Source organism: Asterias rubens, chromosome 10, assembly GCF_902459465.1.
Source record: "Asterias rubens chromosome 10, eAstRub1.3, whole genome shotgun sequence".
Classification (NCBI taxonomy): domain Eukaryota; kingdom Metazoa; phylum Echinodermata; class Asteroidea; order Forcipulatida; family Asteriidae; genus Asterias; species Asterias rubens.
Window position 1 is genome coordinate 6,562,162 of NC_047071.1, and position 20,211 is coordinate 6,582,372.

Sequence of the window (20,211 nt, forward strand, 5' to 3'; positions counted from 1 at the left end):
TGACGGTAATGCCTCTTCTTCCTGATTGGATGAAAGTCAACCAAACTCTTCCTAACTATAGGCCGTGTCCGAAACGGCGACTTCGGCTACAGCACGGCTATCGCGCGCGTCTGCTATTCTTCAACTGGTAGACGCGCTGATCTAGACGTAGGCTAGCTGTAGCCGAAGTCGTCGTTTCAGACACGGCCTTAGGATTCATCTAGGACCCGACTAGACGGGTTCAGTTCCGTATCCAAATACGTTGGACGCATTCTAAGTTAGGACGGGTTACTCGTTCTAACTCGAGTTAGGATTAATCCTAGGCGTTTCGTGAAATCGGCTGCTGTTTTTAAAATGTTTTTATTCGTTTTATTTGTAACTAGGAAGTCCCCCCCCAACCCCTACACCCCAATGTGTCTATAATAATAGTAACATTAATCATAATATAAAAAGAACACATTTTTAATACTTAGTCAGAATAAAAGACAATGTTTAAAAGAAAATGAAGAAAAATGACATGGAACAAAAATACCAAATACCAAATTGCAGAGTTAGAACTAAGTATAAAACTAGAGGTACATGTACAGTTTTTGTTTACTACAAAAACAAGGTGTTCGTGGTGAGTGAGTGAATGAATTGGTGACAACATTTTACCTCATCAATCCAATGACTGGTTAAGGAGTTATGATTTTTTACAAATTAAACACCAACTTCCGGTTTGCATCGGATAAAAGGTCAAATAGGGGTTACTTTTTATGTAGCGCGTGATAAGTTTATTAAGACCTTTTAAATGATGGATGGGTTGTAAAAATCCAATATTTGGTTTAGAAGTTATGATTTTTTCAAATATAAAGTTTCAACTTCCGTTTTGAACCGGAAGGTACTGTCAAATGAGGTCACACTTGGTTGCGTTGGTGATGTCTTTTGAGTTCTTTCTTTTGACGTATAGATGATAAAAATCAAATCATGTGGTTTAGGATTTTTTTATTTTTTCAAACATTATATATCAATTTCCAACTTTAACTGGAAGTCAAGGTCAAACAGGGTCGCATATTGTATAGCACGTGATAAGTCTATTAAGACCTTTCAGATGATGCATAGATTGAAAAAATCCAATGTATGGTTCAGATGTTATGATTTTTTTCAAATATAAAATTAAAACATCCGGTTTGAACCGGAAGACAATTTTTTTCAGGTCACAACTTATAGCGTTAGTAATGTTTTTCAAAGCCGTTGGCGTTGGCACTTAGTTTCACTCTTCAGAAAAACGTTAAATGGCCATCTGGCATCTTGTTGAGCAAAATATCAGTCAGAGATGATTATTGGAAGCCTTTAAAGCAATCGCACATCGGTAAACAGTTGTCCAAAGGCCACACTTTGTGTATAAAAAAATAACAAAAAAGGGAAAACCCACACTTGTTCCGCACGTTTCGCCGTGTCATGACATGTGTTTATAATAAATTTGTTATTCTCGAAATCGAGAATTGATAATTGTTTTAATGTTTTCTCCAAAAATAAGCATTTTATGGAATAATATTTCAAGGGAAATCTTTCACCATTGTTTTAAACCTTAGTTAACTGTTTATTCACTCATAAAAAATGCCCTCCTCCAAAATACTGCCCTCTTCTAAACTAATTAAATCAACAAAAACTTCTGAAAGCTTTAAAGGTGCAATTTGCACACATACTATGTGAAGCAAAAATACTCAAGTTTTTGCAATCTAGAAACTTGTTTCAAAGAATCAGAGGCACTTGTGACAACTAACAGTACAAACAAAATCTCTTTTTGTTTGTAGACTCTGTCGAGTGTGGCCAACACGACCTGCCTACATCATTTGCAGACTTCCTGTTTTTTTTATGACAGGATCCAGAAAGCCACCAGTCACTGGATGGCCAGCCAAGCCCCAGGTAATATTCAAGCACGACTGCTTTATTCAACTATTGACAATGGATAATCAGGATTGCCATTGTTTTCCAGTCGCATCAACATGCATTCAGGGATTCAATATGTGTGGCAATCCATGCTGCCAAAGGATTTGGCCAGGTATAAATTGTTCCCATCACTAAAAAAAAGCTTATGTTAGGATGGCCCTGGCAGCCTTACTTCTGTCTTGGATATCAGGGTCCATTTCTGGGGCGCACAATTTTTAAAGCTTCATAACTTAAACATTACCTGCAAGAACTCACTTATTTCAACACATTCACATTTCATGGCAGCATATATTTTTCTGGGGTGGGTTTTTATCGTCATATTTTCTTCACAAATCCGTCATTTTCATGAAATAATGCAGCTCCCAACAATAATGAATTCCCATTTGAATTTGTACTCTCACAGTCTGCCGTGTGTACACAAGACGCACGACGCGCAAATCTTGTGTTGCGTTTGCGTGTTAACGCTGTGCAGTCAAGATACGGTGACAGAGAATTCGTGCGTCTTGCATCTTGCGTCTTGCAAGATTTAAAGGCAGTGGACACTATTGGTTAGTTACTCAAAATAATAAAAAGCATAAAACCTTACTTTGTAACGAGTAATGGGCGAGGTTTGTAGTATAAAACATTGTACGAAACGGCTCCCTCTGAAGTCAAGTAGTTTTCGGGAAAGAAGTAATTTTCCACGAATTTGATTTCAAGACCTCAAGTTTAGAATTTGAGGTCTCGAAATCAGGCATTTGAAAGCACACAACTTCGTGTGACAAGGGTGTTTTTTCTTTCATTATCTCGCAACTTTGACGACCTTTTAGCTCAATTTTTCCCAGGTTTGTTATTTAATGCATTTTGAGATACAAGAAGCGATAAGACAAGTCTTTGACAATTACCAAAAGTGTCCACTGTCTTTAAGTTATGAGGCTTCGGAAATATTTGCCCCAGAAACGGGCCTTAGACATAAAACTTGATTAAACAAAGCGTGAAGTTATCTCACAAGATGGTTCCATAATCATGATTTACCAAAGAATGCTCGGTGCCAAAGATTTTCAAGTGTTTTATTTGGTTTTTCAATGTTTAAGCTTTATAAAAACTTTTAAAACATAAAACTTAATTTATCGAAGCGAGAAGTGATGTCAGAAGATGGGGACTGGATAAAACAAATGGTTCCATACTCACGATTTACCAAAGAATGCTCGGTGCCAAAGATTTTCAAGTGTTTTATAGTATGTGTGTGTTTTTTTTTTTATATTTTAATAAAGCTTAAAAGCTTTATTAAAACTTTTAGACATATTACCAAACTAGTAGAGGTGGTGACATTAGCTTTTGATATAAACCATACCTTCGTAAGAGGCATATAGCCATATATTTTTATACCAGGCATTTCAAATTTGTTTATTGAAATAAAACAAAATTGAAATGATGATTAGTGTTTTTGTAAACAGTAACAGCATTTCATATTTCTTGCCTGTATAATATTAATATCTTTCAACAGTGCACTCACTACATGCCAAGGGTTTCCTCACAATCCCAGTATATATTATGTAGCCTGTATCAATACTTGCCTCAATCATTGAAGTTATGTAATTAAAAAAAAAAAAAGATATGTACTTAAAGGCATTGGACACTATTGGTAATTACTCAAAATATTTATTAGCATAAAACCTTACTTAATAACGAGTTATGGGGAGAGGTTGGTAGTATAAAACATTGTGAGAAATGGCTCCCTCTGAAGTGGAGTAGTTTTCAAGAAAGAAATAATTTTCACCGAATTTGATTTCTATACCTCTAGTTAAGAATTTGAGGTCTCGAAATCAAGCATCTGAAAGCGCACAACTTCATGTGACAAGGTTTTTTTTTCCTGCCATAGTTATCTCGCAACTCCGATGACTAATCAAGCTCAAATTTTCACAGGTTTGTAATTTTATGCATCTTGAGATACACCAAGTGAGTAGACTGGTCTTTGACAATTACCAATAGTGTCCACTGTCTTTAAAGATTGTAACGATTTACCAACCAGGGTGGATTTCACAAATCAGTTAGGACTAGTCTTATCTCTAGTTAGGACCAGTTACTCGTCCTAACTTAGGACTATCCATGCAATTTGTATATCTCCTAGGACTAGTCCTAAGTTAGGACTAGTCCCAACTCTTTGTGAAATCGACCCCTGGAAAGCCAACTGTTGTTAATTACAAACACTGTTTGTGCCTTGGCTCTAACTTTGCTTTATGTGCAGAATGAATGGAAATAATGTTCCTCTTAATAAAAACTGTTTGTATTAACAGACATTATGGTTAGGTTTGGACAGGTTTGTATTAACAAAAGTCTACTGTGCATACACAATCAACAGGAATGTGTTACGTTCGACTTGAATAGTGCATACATTAAAGATGCAGTTTTTGTGTATAAAATATTAATAGTGAAATTTGTTTTTTACAATGTTGTTTTGGTTACTCTTTAAAAAAAAAGCATGAATACGAGTAGTGCATTTACAAAAACAACTCTGTGACCCTTCTACGTATACATAGGAACATGCAAACAAGCGTCTTGCATGGAAATTACATGGTTTATTTGTCTATAACTATGAAGAAATTACTTTTTATGATTCAACTTAATCATGAGCACATGTTTAGACCAACATATATTCAATCATGTGAAATTCAATGCACATCAAAACAACTCACTGACCCTCGATTCATACAATTGTTTTAAAGGATACCCGTGTCAGCACTTCCAGAACCTGTAGAGGTTTTTTTCCAAATTGTTATTAATTTATCTGTTGATAAAGATTAGCCCTTTTCATAATTTCTATATTTTTATTTCCTCATTTGTACATTGTTTTTAGGTCAGCTTTTTTAAACTCAAATGTGCACTTCCTAATATTCTTGCTTCATGTAAAAAGGTTTTTTGTAACATTAAAATATTTATTTTGTTCTTCATATTTAGTATTTTCCAAAGTTTATCTTTACTGTTTTTAAATGTTTGTTAAAGATTCTACTCCCATTTTAATATTGGATTGATAGGCTTTCGAGTCACCAGTGGTTGGGTTCACTTTTATTGGGCTTGTCCTGTCTGTTTTTATAATTGTCTTGCTTGATTGCCAGTGCTCTGTCTCATTCAGTCATTGGTTTACAATTGTTCTAGGTGTCATAAGTTTACATTCGTTGTTTCTTATACTGTTATATTTCTTTAGTACAGGAATATTGTATCTTGTACTGTTTGTTGAAATCTTGGCCGAATAAATAATAATAAATAATGAATAAAACTGTCATTCTTCGAATGACCGAAATGGTCATGTATATCCCTCCCCCCAAATTTTACCAAACATGGCTAATGGTGCTCCTTATAGTGATAAGAAATACAAGTACTGGTGTTCAGTAGATATTAATACAGGCATTGACTGTATCAAGGGCTTTATTCATGAGTCAGTCTAGACTTGTGGACAAGTCGTTAAATCGGCCCCACGCGCCGAGTTAGTGCTCTCGCGAGATCACTGCTCTCGCGCGAACTGATGGCTCCCCGATTTCGACTCCTCAAGTCTAGAGTCAGTCATACATTACATTGAAAGCGAGGTAAACAAATTTTGTTAAATGAAACTGAGGCTAGTCATTTAGATAGCCTTGCACAATTATTCAACAGATCACACAGAAAAATTAAAAATACATTCAGGGAGCATGAAGTAATAGCATTTTTATTAAAAGAAGAAAGTGTACTATTTGAATGGCAAAGCAATTCACCTTTACCAGGGTAGGGATGTCAATGTGCTGATCAAGAGTACTTCTGTCATGAGAGGATTAAAACAACCTTTATCAACCTACTGAAATCAATGTCAGTCGATATCTAAATGTTTTGCCATCATTTTTATTTTTTCATAGTGTCTTTAAATGAATAAATAAGAGGCAATCATGATGTTGGTCATTGGATATTAAATAGAATAATTCAGTGCGTCTGTGCACCACATACATCACAAGACCGGATCTTCAAGTAAATATTGAACATAATACTTGACACCGAGTGAACTGGTGAAGATAGAGCAATCACCCGGTGTACACGACCTTCAGCAATTATAACGGTACGTACATGCATTGTGTGTCGGAGGAGAGACACGTACATCTGATACGCTAAGTGCTGTGCAGACCATGAGACTATGCATAATATCACACTGCCATTACTATGGACTGACAAATCAGGATCCAGTATTCAAGTTTGCTTGAAGATAGTGTAACTAATTAACATTGCAAAAAAAATGTTACCTCCTATCTATTTTGCCAAACCCAATCATTTTAACAAACTTCATATTGAATCTAACTACAAAAAATCTTGCAATTTACATCATAAGTTAACTAGTCACAATAAAAGCCAGTTTAAAAATGTGTTGGATAAAATTGTTTAACACTCGTTTGCTGTTATTGTAAACTGTGAGGTGATTACATTACGTTTAATTCTTCAAAATGAGCAGTTGCATGTGATGGATATAAAGTCAAAACAAAGTCGTTCATCAGTGTCATCCAGTATTTATTATTTTGTGTACATGCGGCCATGGTCACCATTGCTAGGACTAAATGTCAACAACAAACATTTAGTTAAAATGGATCTTACAGAACATGTTTCGGATTAGAGTACGTGTGACTTGCCTGAGAGCATGAATATTGAACATCTTCATGTACATGATCAGGTATTTAAAGGTTTGGTGAATTACTAAGTGGTGATGTGTTTTTTAACACCTTACAATTATTACACAGAAAATCAGTTGGCAAAGATAACTTTTGTTATTACATGTACTGATATATTCCTTCGACAGACCCCTTCCCAGAAAAATTGTTGTATGGAATAAAGTATGAGTATTATTGTGTGAGGATGACGTCACAGAGAGAATCAAGCCATGTCAGCAGGTGACCCATACACAAGCACTCTCAATATATGTTTTAATAATACATTATAACATGTTACAGAACACAGCTACATGTCAACAATAATATCCCTCAGTTGAGAAAATAGCAGCACAGCTTCTTCATTGGTTTGTGGCAGAGTAAATCCTTCTTCAGTCATGATTTCTTCAACAATTTGTAGAAACTCTTCAGAGCATCCATGTTCACTTACTGGTGTGCAGAACTCTTCATTTACATCACGAATGTCAGCAACTGACACTTCATGTTTGTATTCGTGGGTACCTTAAAAGAATATGACAAAAATGCTAAAAGAATATAAAATGGAACAAATTTAAAGTGATTTTACAGGGTGGTGCAAATAAAAGGAAACCCTCTTTTGACAGTAATGTTCACCTAATTGTTGAGCCTATTACAAAAACTCTATGTAATGGTACTATAAAATAACAATGATTTTTTACCGTCGGTTAGAGAGCTATATGTAATTCACTACATAATTGAAAAAACACACATTTCAAACACAAGACCTTCAAAATCTGAAGAATAATCGACGAGCGCAAACACAAGTAGTGTTTGCTGGCCAATAGGAATTAGTTTTGCAAATGAGAGTGTTTAAAAAAACATTTTATTTATGCTTCTCGCCTATAAACATTGAAATGAATATTTGTTTCATTACATCATTAAAAATGTGTTGGCTCATGAAATTAAATTTTTTAAATTGGCCCAAACACGGGCTATACATCTTTCCTCTTTTTATCCCTTTTTTTTCAAAGTAAAAATTGAATTTTCTTTTCTCATATTTTTTATTGGGATCATTTTTGCCCGTAAAGAATCAGTGTAAAGTGTTCTTGTGTCTTGAAATACCCTCCGAAAACAATAAAAGCAACATTGCCACATTGACATATTTCAGGATGATTGAAATGTATGCTTGGGGATGGTGGTAGTTTAGATAGATTGGAAATATTTTGTATTTTGAGATAACACAAGCATTAGATAATTTGAATGGGTATGTACAAGGACTACAAAGGAAAGACAAAGAGTTAATACTTGCATTGGACCTGCCACTGGCTCCTGAATATTTTTGTAAAGTGCCTTTTAGAGATTTTTTTTTCAAGAATATTGGCGCTATATAAATGTGTTATTACTAATCTTGCATTTGGGTTGGCGAGATGGCCTAGTGTCTTTGCCGGCTTCCACCTCTAGGGTCCCGGGTTTGAGTACCGCTGGGGGCACTATTATGAGATTTGGGTTTTGAGTCCGTACCTGGCTAAGTGATTAAGTTCACTTTTCTGAGAATCCTTGGCTTCACAACCAGAATTAATAAATGAAATGAAATGAAATTTAAACAATTGTTTTATGTCATTAGCTCACAGACTCTTCACACTTTAATTGGCTATGAGTAAAACTACAAGTTAGTAATGTTATTGATTCAAAAAGTACTCATCATAGTATACCATATAGTTGCGGAAGAAAGAACATTGTGTCTGGTTTTCCATGGGGCCCTTCGGAGTTCTTGCAATATCGAATATGATGTTCATTCCATAAGCGTGCAGTACGATGAAGCTCTTAATAACCTTGTGAAGCAAAACCTTATACACTCCCTGAAAATTGAACATGTTAAACATTCAGACATATAGGAAGTGATGAAAGGATCACAATCACAATTTAATCACCATGGCTTTGGGGAAAGATGTATTCATGTAGCATTAAAGTTCCCATGATGTGAATGTTTCTTAGGAACTTATTTTGTGCTACTTTGTAAGCCTTTTAAGTGCAATAAAACTAAATGACGTCCCTTTTTGGTTACAAACCAGTTGCAATGAGGGTTCTGCCTGACATGACATTCACACTTTTGCAAAAAATTCGTAGTAGCATACAATCTGTAAAGGCACCAAAATATCCTTGAAAATGCCAGAATGAAAATTTTAACAAAGGTTAAATGGGACAAAATGATGCATTGTAAAGAATTGCATTGAAAAAACAATAAAAACATTACTTTTAATGGGCCCTGAGGTCTCGAAATCAAGCATCTGATAAATGCACACAACTTCGTATGACAAGGTCTTTTTTCTTTCATTATTATCTTGCAACTTCGACAACCGATTGAGCTAAAATTTTCACAGGATTGTTATTTTGTGCATATGATGAGATGCAGCAAGTGAGAAGACTAAAAGTGTCCATAGTCTTTAATCAAGCATTAATTATAAATATTTTATTGGTTTTCTAATTTTAAAAATGAAGCTTACTTTTGCAACGGGCAAGAGTTGTCATAAGCTCCAGTATCGACCATGTCCTTGAAGGTATTCAACCAGTAGTTCATCGAACCAGTTCTCATGCTGCCCCACCATCGTTCTATCCTCTTGGCGAATTCATTTAAAACAAAAAAATTAAATATATTATCTTATTTTTTACTTTAAATGTTCTGATATTTTGTATTGCTAGCTTTTAAGCAGCCTCGGTATTATCTAATATTATGTAATTTCATCTGCACACAATTTTTTAAAATGTGATGCGTCAAACATTTAGCACAAAGTAAATAACCACCCTTCAAAATAATAAATAAACTAGACATAATTGCATTTGTGCACAAATGCAGAGCTGTTTCATTAATGACATTTTAAATTTTGTCAACTGAATTTGAAATTTATTCATTTTTTTACAGCAGTCATGACCAATCCAGGCTATTTCAAAAAATAATTTGGATTATACCATGTTCGGATAGCAATTTATGTGTTAAAGGTGCAAAAATAGAAAAAAATCATAAAAAATCTTGTGATGACGTCAACATGACGTCATTTCACAATTCACGAGAACCTGCCAATATCTAACAATCTACAAAGTTTCAACAAAATCGCGTCATTACTTCGAGAGTTATACGACTTCAACAAGTGCCCCTTTAAGGCCGCGTCACGTGATCCCCGATGACGTCATTGATCTGAAACTTCACACATATGATGGCTGCCTGACAGTTAACGTGTGTGTAAAATTTGAAGTGATTACAAAAAACTTCACCACACACATCTTCAAAAAGTCCATTTTGACGAGTTTTCAACCTGCCGCTAGAGGGCGCTGTTGCAATTTGTGACGTCATCAATATTTTTTTTGAACTGCCCACCCTTGCTAGACACTTACGTCCTTGGAAAGCAACTTCATAACTTTTACCACTTTTGAGTTACAGGGCACTTCCGTTTTTTGCCGGTTTCAACCGGAAGTAGAGGTCATGTGAGGTCACGCACACGAAACAAAATGAAGACCTAATTTATCCCTACCACATCCCGCAAACAGAAACCTACGGTCTCGTTTGGCTGATTTGATATAGATTTTCAAACATTTAACAAAAAACACCTTTAAGATGACGTCACGTGACCAGTGATGAGGTCATCATGACATCCTTGCTTTAGGATCATTATTACACCATAACCTTCAATCCCTGAAAGTTTCATTGCAATTGCTCCTTGGGAACTATGCAAAAAATTGCGAGTACTGAATCAGACAAATAAAAAAAAAATTAAAGGTGCAAAAATGGAAAAAATCATAAAAAATCATTTGATGACGTCATCATGACGTCATTTCACATTTGTAAAGAACTTGTCAATACCCAACAACTTACCAAGTTTCAACATGATCGCATAATCACTTAGGGAGTTATATTAGTTCAAAAAGTGCCCCTTTAAGGCCGCGTCACGTGATCCCCGATGACGTCATTGATCTGAAACTTCACACATATGATGGCTGCCTGACAGTTAACGTGTGTGTAAAATTTGAAGTTATTACAAAAAAACTTCACCACACACATCTTCAAAAAGTCCATTTTGACGAGTTTTCAACCTGCCGCTAGAGGGCGCTGTTACAATTTGTGACGTCATCAATATTTTTTTTGAACTGCCCACCCTTGCTAGACACTTACGTCCTTGGAAAGCAACTTCATAACTTTTACCACTTTTGAGTTACAGGGCACTTCCGTTTTTTGCCGGTTTCAACCGGAAGTAGAGGTCATGTGAGGTCACGCACACAAAACAAAACGAAGACCTAATTTATCCCTACCATATCCCGCAAACAGAAACCTACGGTCTCATTTGGCTGATTTGATATAGATTTTCAAACATTTAACAAAAAACACCTTTAAGATGACGTCACGTGACCAGTGATGAGGTCATCATGACATCCTTGCTTTAGGATCATTATTACACCATAACCTTCAATCCCTGAAAGTTTCATTGCAATTGCTCCTTGGGAACTATGCAAAAAATTGCGAGTACTGAATCAGACAAATAAAAAATAAAAAATTAAAGGTGCAAAAATGGAAAAAATCATAAAAAATCATTTGATGACGTCATCATGACGTCATTTCACATTTGTAAAGAACTTGTCAATACCCAACAACTTACCAAGTTTCAACATGATCGCATAATCACTTAGGGAGTTATATTAGTTCAAAAAGTGCACCTTTAAGGCCGCGTCACGTGACCCCCGATTACGTCATTGATCTGAAACTTCACACATATGATGGCTGCCTGACAGTTAACGTGTGTGTAAAATTTGAAGTGATTACAAAAAACTTCACCACACACATCTTCAAAAAGTCCATTTTGACGAGTTTTCAACCTGCCGCTAGAGGGCGCTGTTGCAATTTGTGACGTCATCAATATTTTTTTTGAACTGCCCACCCTTGCTAGACACTTACGTCCTTGGAAAGCAACTTCATAACTTTTACCACTTTTGAGTTACAGGGCACTTCCGTTTTTTGCCGGTTTCAACCGGAAGTAGAGGTCATGTGAGGTCACGCACACAAAACAAAACAAAGACCTAATTTATCCCTACCATATCCCGCAAACAGAAACCTACGGTCTCATTTGGCTGATTTGATATAGATTTTCAAACATTTAACAAAAAACACCTTTAAGATGACGTCACGTGACCAGTGATGAGGTCATCATGACGTCCTTGCTTTAGGATCATTATTGCACCATAACCTTCAATCCCTGAAAGTTTCATTGCAATTGCTCCTTGGGAACTATGCAAAAAATTGCGAGTACTGAAACAGACAAATAAAAAAAAAAAACTAGACATAATTGCATTTGTGCACAAATGCAGAGCTGTTTCGTTAATGACATTTTAAATTTTGTCAACTGAATTTGAAATTTTTATTCATTTTTTTACAGCAGTCATGACCCATCCAGGCTATTTAAAAAAATAATTTGGATTATACCATGTTCGGATAGCAATTTATGTGTTAAAGGTGCAAAAATAGAAAAAATCTTAAAAAATCTTGTGATGACGTCAACATGACGTCATTTCACGATTCACGAGAACCTGCCAATATCTAACAATCTACAAAGTTTCAACAAAATCGCGTCATTACTTCGAGAGTTATACGACTTCAAAAAGTGCCCCTTTAAGGCCGCGTCACGTGATCCCCGATGACGTCATTGATCTGAAACTTCACACATATGATGGCTGCCTGACAGTTAACGTGTGTGTAAAATTTGAAGTTATTACAAAAAACTTCACCACACACATCTTCAAAAAGTCCATTTTGACGAGTTTTCAACCTGCCGCTAGAGGGCGCTGTTACAATTTGTGACGTCATCAATATTTTTTTTGAACTGCCCACCCTTGCTAGACACTTACGTCCTTGGAAAGCAACTTCATAACTTGTACCACTTTTGAGTTACAGGGCACTTCCGTTTTTTGCCGGTTTCAACCGGAAGTAGAGGTCATGTGAGGTCACGCACACAAAACAAAATGAAGACCTAATTTATCCCTACCACATCCCGCAAACAGAAACCTATGGTCTCGTTTGGCTGATTTGATATAGATTTTCAAACATTTAACAAAAAACACCTTTAAGATGACGTCACGTGACCAGTGATGAGGTCATCATGACATCCTTGCTTTAGGATCATTAATGCACCATAACCTTCAATCCCTGAAAGTTTCATTGCAATTGCTCTTTGGGAACTATGCAAAAAATTGCGAGTACTGAAACAGACAAATAAAAAAAAAAAATAAAAAAAAAAAAATAATAAACTAGACATAATTGCATTTGTGCACAAATGCAGAGGCTGTTTCGTTAAGAAAATTTTAAATTTTGTTCCACTTAATTTGAAATTTATTCATTTTTTTTACAGCAGTTATGACTAATCCAGGCTATTTAAAAAAATAATTTGAATTATACCATGTTCGGATAGCAATTTATGTGTTAAAGGTGCAAAAATAGAAATAATCATAAAAAATCGTGTGATGACGTTATCATGACGTCATTTCACAATTCACGGAAGCTTGCCAATATCTAACAACCTACCAAGTTTCAACATGATCGCATAGTTAATTAGGGAGTTATATTAGTTCAAAAAGTGCACATTTAAGGCCGCTTCACGTGACCCCCGATGACGTCATTGATCTGAAACTTCACACATATGATGGCTGCCTGACAGTTAACGTGTGTGTAAAATTTGAAGTGATTACAAAAAACTTCACCACACACATCTTCAAAAAGTCCATTTTGACGAGTTTTCAACCTGCCGCTAGAGGGCGCTGTTGCAATTTGTGACGTCATCAATAATGTTTTTGAACTGCCCACCCTTGCTAGACACTTACGTCCTTGGAAAGCAACTTCATAACTTTTACCACTTTTGAGTTACAGGGCACTTCCGTTTTTTGCCCGTTTCAACCGGAAGTAGAGGTCATGTGAGGTCACGCACACAAAACAAAATGAAGACCTAATTTATCCCTACCACATCCCGCAAACAGAAACCTACGGTCTCGTTTGGCTGATTTGATCTGGATTTTCAAACATTTAACATAAAACACCTTTAAGATGACGTCACGTGACCAGTGATGACGTCATCATGACATCCTTGCTTTAGGATCATTGTTGCTACATAACCTTCAATCCCTGAAAGTTTCATTGCAATTGCTGTTTGGGAACTATGCAAAAAATTGCGAGTACTGAAACAGACAAATAAAAAAAAAAAAAAATTAAAGGTGCACAAATGGAAAAAATCATAAAAAATCATGTGATGACGTCATCATGACGTCATTTCACATTTCAAAAGAACTTGTCAATATCCAACAACTTACTAAGTTTCAACATGATCGCATAATCACTTAGGGAGTAATATTAGTTCAAAAAGTGCACCTTTAAGGCCGCGTCACGTGACCCCCGATGACGTCATTGATCTGAAATTTCACACATATGATGGCTGCCTGACAGTTAACGTGTGTGTAAAATTTGAAGTGATTACAAAAAACTTCACCACACACATCTTCAAAAAGTCCATTTTGACAAGTTTTCAACCTGCCGCTAGAGGGCGCTATTGCAATTTGTGACGTCATCAATACTTTTTTTGAACTGCCCACCCTTGCTAGACACTAACGTCCTTGGAAAGCAACTTCATAACTTTTACCCCTTTTGAGTTACAGGACACTTCCGTTTTTTGCCCGTTTCAACCGGAAGTAGAGGTCATGTGAGGTCACGCACACGAAACAAAATGAAGACCTAATTTATCCCTACCACATCCCGCAAACAGAAACCTACGGTCTCGTTTGGCTGATTTGATATAGATTTTCAAACATTTAACATAAAACACCTTTAAGATGACGTCACGTGACCAGTGATGACGTCATCATGACATCCTTGCTTTAGGATCATTATTGCTACATAACCTTCAATCCCTGAAAGTTTCATTGCAATTGCTGTTTGGGAACTATGCAAAAAATTGCGAGTACTGAAACAGACAAATAAAAAAAAAAATTAAAGGTGCAAAAATAGAAAAAATCTTAAAAAATCTTGTGATGACGTCAACATGACGTCATTTCACGATTCACGAGAACCTGCCAATATCTAACAATCTACAAAGTTTCAACAAAATGGCGTCATTACTTCGAGAGATATACGACTTCAAAAAGTGCCCCTTTAAGGCCGCGTCACGTGATCCCCGATGACGTCATTGATCTGAAACTTCACACATATGATGGCTGCCTGACAGTTAACGTGTGTGTAAAATTTGAAGTTATTACAAAAAACTTCACCACACACATCTTCAAAAAGTCCATTTTGACGAGTTTTCAACCTGCCGCTAGAGGGCGCTGTTGCAATTTGTGACGTCATCAATATTTTTTTTTAACTGCCCACCCTTGCTAGACACTTACGTCCTTGGAAAGCAACTTCATAACTTTTACCACTTTTGAGTTACAGGGCACTTCCGTTTTTTGCCGGTTTCAACCGGAAGTAGAGGTCATGTGAGGTCACGCACACAAAACAAAATGAAGACCTAATTTATCCCTACCACATCCCGCAAACAGAAACCTACGGTCTCGTTTGGCTGATTTGATATAGATTTTCAAACATTTAACAAAAAACACCTTTAAGATGACGTCACGTGACCAGTGATGAGGTCATCATGACATCCTTGCTTTAGGATCATTAATGCACCATAACCTTCAATCCCTGAAAGTTTCATTGCAATTGCTCTTTGGGAACTATGCAAAAAATTGCGAGTACTGAAACAGACAAATAAAAAAAAAAAAAAAAAAAAAATAATAAAAAAAACTTTAACAAAAACAAGAGCTGTTTCGCTGCGCTTCGCTACGAAACAGCTAAAAAAACTTTAACAAAAACAAGAGCTGTTTCGCTGCGCTTCGCTACGAAACAGCTAAAAAAACTTTAACAAAAACAAGAGCTGTTTCGCTGCGCTTCGCTACGAAACAGCTAATAATAAAAAAAACTTTAACAAAAACAAGAGCTGTTTCGCTGCGCTTCGCTACGAAACAGCTAATAATAAAAAAAACTTTAACAAAAACAAGAGCTGTTTCGCTGCGCTTCGCTACGAAACAGCTAAAAAAACTTTAACAAAAACAAGAGCTGTTTCGCTGCGCTTCGCTACGAAATAGCTAATAAATAAATAAAAACAAAACACCCCTGTTCAAAAAAACCTTTGTTTAATTTCACTCACTTGATTTGAAGTAGATTTTCCATACAAAGCTCTTGAGGCCAGAATGTTCATCACCATCATGGTAACGAAAGGCAATTTGAATATCTTCAATTAGAGTGTTCTCAGTCCCACGATCTGTTCGGATAATGTGTGGTACCCCTGCAATGAGAAATGTTCAAAATACAAGTGAAAGATAAATATTGCATCATCATACTTATCACCATGATCCCTTCATCATCTCTCCTACCATGATTTAGAGGAATGCTACGAGTATAGAGGTGGTTGTGTGTTTGAATATCCAGGAACGATGAAATTGCAGCCTGGAGTTGTACAAAGTGTATTCTCCCAGGGCGCCAAGGCTTCCAACCGAAAGAGATTGATGAGTAATACTATTTAGTTAGAGCCAGTTATTACCAATTTTATTTTATTGTTAATTTACAAGCTTTTTTGGTTAAGTGGGGTGGGGGAGAGGCATAAATGCGTGTTGTGTTGTTACCTTTTATTTGTTGAATGTAATCCACATAGTATTTAGCAACTACTCCAGGATCATTGTTGGTTGGTCCTACCTCTAACCACAAAATTCGTCTGGAAAAACTGAAACAAAAATAAGTTTAAAAAAAATTGTTCAGCCCAATTACAATGAAATGATCAGCAATTAAAACAAAAGATGGGTGGTACATCTTTGTCTTTAAACACAAACTTGTAACATTACAGACCAAAATTGTAATCCAGCCATCAAAATTTAAGTCTCAAAGCTGGGTACAGGTCACCTCTCCCGTATGTGTTCATGGGATAATAGGTGCGAGTGATAGAACCTAGATATCGTTCCTAAATCCAGTGGAATAACTATGGGTGCATGTACCTCAACTGAAGTGGTTTGACAGAATTGTGGTTGAGCTCTGAGTCACGCTGGTTGAGTTTGAGTGAGATTAACTTGTCATAATGACTTGAGTCATGAAAAATTAAATTTAAGTTTGACTTGAGTCTGACTCATAAATCATACAATTTTGCTATGAGCGCCCATGCATTCACAGATACAAACGAAATGTGAATTTTATAAATGATAAACTGATAATTACCCATCAATTGCTCCATGGATGGCAAACCCATAAGGTTTCAACTTGTCATAGCCATCAACGTGTACAAGATAGTGGGGTCCTTTGTTAACATACACCCTTCTTCTCAATCGGCACTTTTTACGAGACATCACACCATCTGGATCAAGCACCAGTAAAAGTTGACGAACTGTGTCTCTATATCGATTTAAGTCAAAATTAGACACACTGTTATTTGTACCACATGTTGAACAAGCAATGGCAAATTCACTCAGCCAAAACCGAACACACTTCAAACATTTCATCAAAACATTTGAAAGTGGGTGGATCCAACATAAAAATGGTAGACAAACACAGTGGGGTACCAACAATTTCAGCTTTGCCAAAGAAATAGGTGCATGTCACCTCAACATGTTCTTACAATTCTAAACACTCAATAACAAGACAGTACCCAAAAAAGTGGAGTTGTTATATGAAGAAAATAATCAAAATCAAAATCTACAAATGTGCCCAAGCAATTGTTTGTGCACAAACCAACCATGATATTGTAGCTTTGCATTACAGATTTGCTCATGAATGTGCAAATGTTAATTTGTAAACACAAAATTCAGAAAAAGTGTCAAAACACCCCAATTCAGCAATGAAAAGTTGAATTTTTTTTGTCAGAATGAATACAGAGTTGTTTCAAGTCTTTAAATTCTTATTTCATAGGCCCTTTAAGGGAAAAACAGAACACATATTTTTATCTCACACTTATAAAACAAAAATCTATATATTGATAACACTCACCGTTTCACATGTAGGTGATGATCTCTCAACAGACGCTGCCACATGGCTCGATAACCACAACAAGATCCACTGCCTTGTAATTCAGTCTGTATAAATTTACAGTTATGTGTACAGTTTATTCACTTCATTGCTTATGTGGAGGCTAATGTGGTACAATTATGCATACAATCACCTAAACATGGTGCACACAACTTACAAGTAAGGGGCCGTCCAAGGTTTTTGACATTTGAACTGTCATACAAAGAGTAAAGGGGGAAGGGGCATGAGAGCCCATGCATGACTTCGAAGGTTTGTAAAATAGTGTGCATCAATTTTGAAAGAAACATGTTGATAAGTACTACTTTGGGGAATGGAGGGGGGGGGGGGGCTTCAAAAGTAGTTCTCTGTACGACCTGTAAAATGGTGAAAACTTTGAACGACCCCAAGTACGTGCATTTGGCCCACAAAAAGCACCTGATGCAGCCATGGTTCACTACATATTTTACATACATGTATATTTTATCCAATTCTTTGGAGATTATAAATATCATTTTTCAAATCTTCAGAGCATGAAGAACCTGAAATTTGATGTTGAAATTTGTGCATACACCTGTATGGTGGCCATTTGGGATTTTGCACTATGTTGAAATCCATGCCATAATAGACACGGGTAATGCCACAATTTCTATACTTCTATGTTAGGCCTACTATTACTAACATGCTGATAAGAAGTGTAAGATGACGGCCAAACCTATACCTCCATTTAAAAGCCTTAACCTGTACATGTGAACACACAAATGAAAAACTAGCACAGTTTTTGGCAGTGACATTATGCTTGTGTCCTCAAGCAAGACAATTTACCATAATTTGCTCCTCTTCACCAAAGTGTATAAATGGGAACTGCAATGGTTGAGATATTAACCCCTGAGTGCCTAATGGACAGTCAGGTTTGTGTAGTCCTCAGGGAGTTCAAAAAGTATCAGGAATAGTGCCCGATGACCATGGATAATAAGTATTCAAGCGCCCTGAGTGTAACTGTGTGATGGACTTGAGCGCTATATTAGGCCTAGGTATGCATTTATTTAATAGGTATCTTTCAAACAGGGATGTATACAAGTGATAACCTATTCTATCTGCAAGGATACTTCCATCTGTTTCCATTGGCCTTAACCCATCAAGAGCAGGAGTGTAGTCTGGCAAGACAGCTTCTACAAGATGTGGACATGGTGGACAAATGCACACAATACATAAAACCTACATAAAAAACAAACAAAATAAATGAAGGTTTTTAATATACAGTTGACGACTCCATTTGGTGCTACAATAATTTCTGAAATTCTATTCTTAGTGTTAAAAAAATTAACAATGCCATCATATTCATAGACAGGTTGTATGGCAAAATGTAAAGTTAGGTTAGGACAACTTTTTCATTGTTTGCTAACTAACAATGTTCAATTTGTTCAATGTTCAATTTGTGAATCAGCAATAACGTTAACATGGTGGCACTAGGCCATGGTTAAGGCACAGTCTCCCCAATATTGATAAAAGCAGAAAAAGAAAAGAAAAAAAGAAAGCCCAATTTCATCTCGAATAATAATTAATAAAATAATGTAAAATATAAAAAAATTATTAACTCTCACAAACTCTACCGTCTGAGCAAAACATACACCTCAGGCCGTAACTTTGAAATACAAACCATTTTTTATTAAAACCAACATGGCCTCACGTTACTCCTGATCATATCTCTGTTATAAATAACTAGCTGGACTGTACCATAGAATCATAGCATGCATGGTTTGTCTATATGTGTACCTCCACGAATCCTCCATGCATAGAGCATGGAGGTAGGAAAGCTGCGTTACTCCCGAGTCCTAACGTTAGATTAGAACTTAACATTTTAATTAAAATAGAAACTACTTACCAACAGAAACAAGACACTTCTTGGTAAATACACCATATCTTTCAATGCCAAAAGGTTCTTCTAAGTTGGTCAACGTTCCCCTGCCCATCAGCCGATCCACGGTAATTTACTAAAGTGATGTGGCACCAAAGATCGATCATACACGTGTGTATGTACAGCGCCGCGTGTAGCATGCTATCCCATCATGCACAGAACGATAGTATACACATATTAAATGAATGTTTATGAGTGCAATGGTGCGAATATGTTCATGAGTTGAAAGATGGTATACACATAATGAATGTTTATGAGTGCAATGGTGCAAATATGTTCATGAGTTGAAAGATGGAATGTTCTATTCAATGGAACATTGAATGGAACATTCCAGCTTTCAACGAATGAACATATTCGCACCATTGCACGAATGAAAAACATTCATTATTTGTTTTATATAACATCCAAGTAGATCTTTGTCATTTTTATTGAAAGAACATTCCATCTTTCAACTCATGAACATATTCGCACCATTGCACTCATAAACATTCATTATGTGTATACTATTCAACGAGGCGGAGCCGAGTTGAATGGAACATTCCAGCTTTCAACGAATGAACATATTCGCACCATTGCACGAATGAAAAACATTCATTATTTGTTTTATATAACATCCAAGTAGAACTTTGTCATTTTGATTGAAAGAAACAACTTTCAAAACAAACAATTTCAACTGTAGAAGCCGAATGCTAGTAATTTTACTATGCCTT

At 36.1% G+C, this 20,211-nt stretch overlaps 1 pseudogene; it reads right to left on the minus strand.

Annotated features, from left to right (window-relative positions):
* Positions 1 to 5,577: 5,577 nt before the first annotated feature.
* On the minus strand, positions 5,578 to 19,709 carry LOC117296000 (annotated as a pseudogene).
* Positions 19,710 to 20,211: the final 502 nt, after the last annotated feature.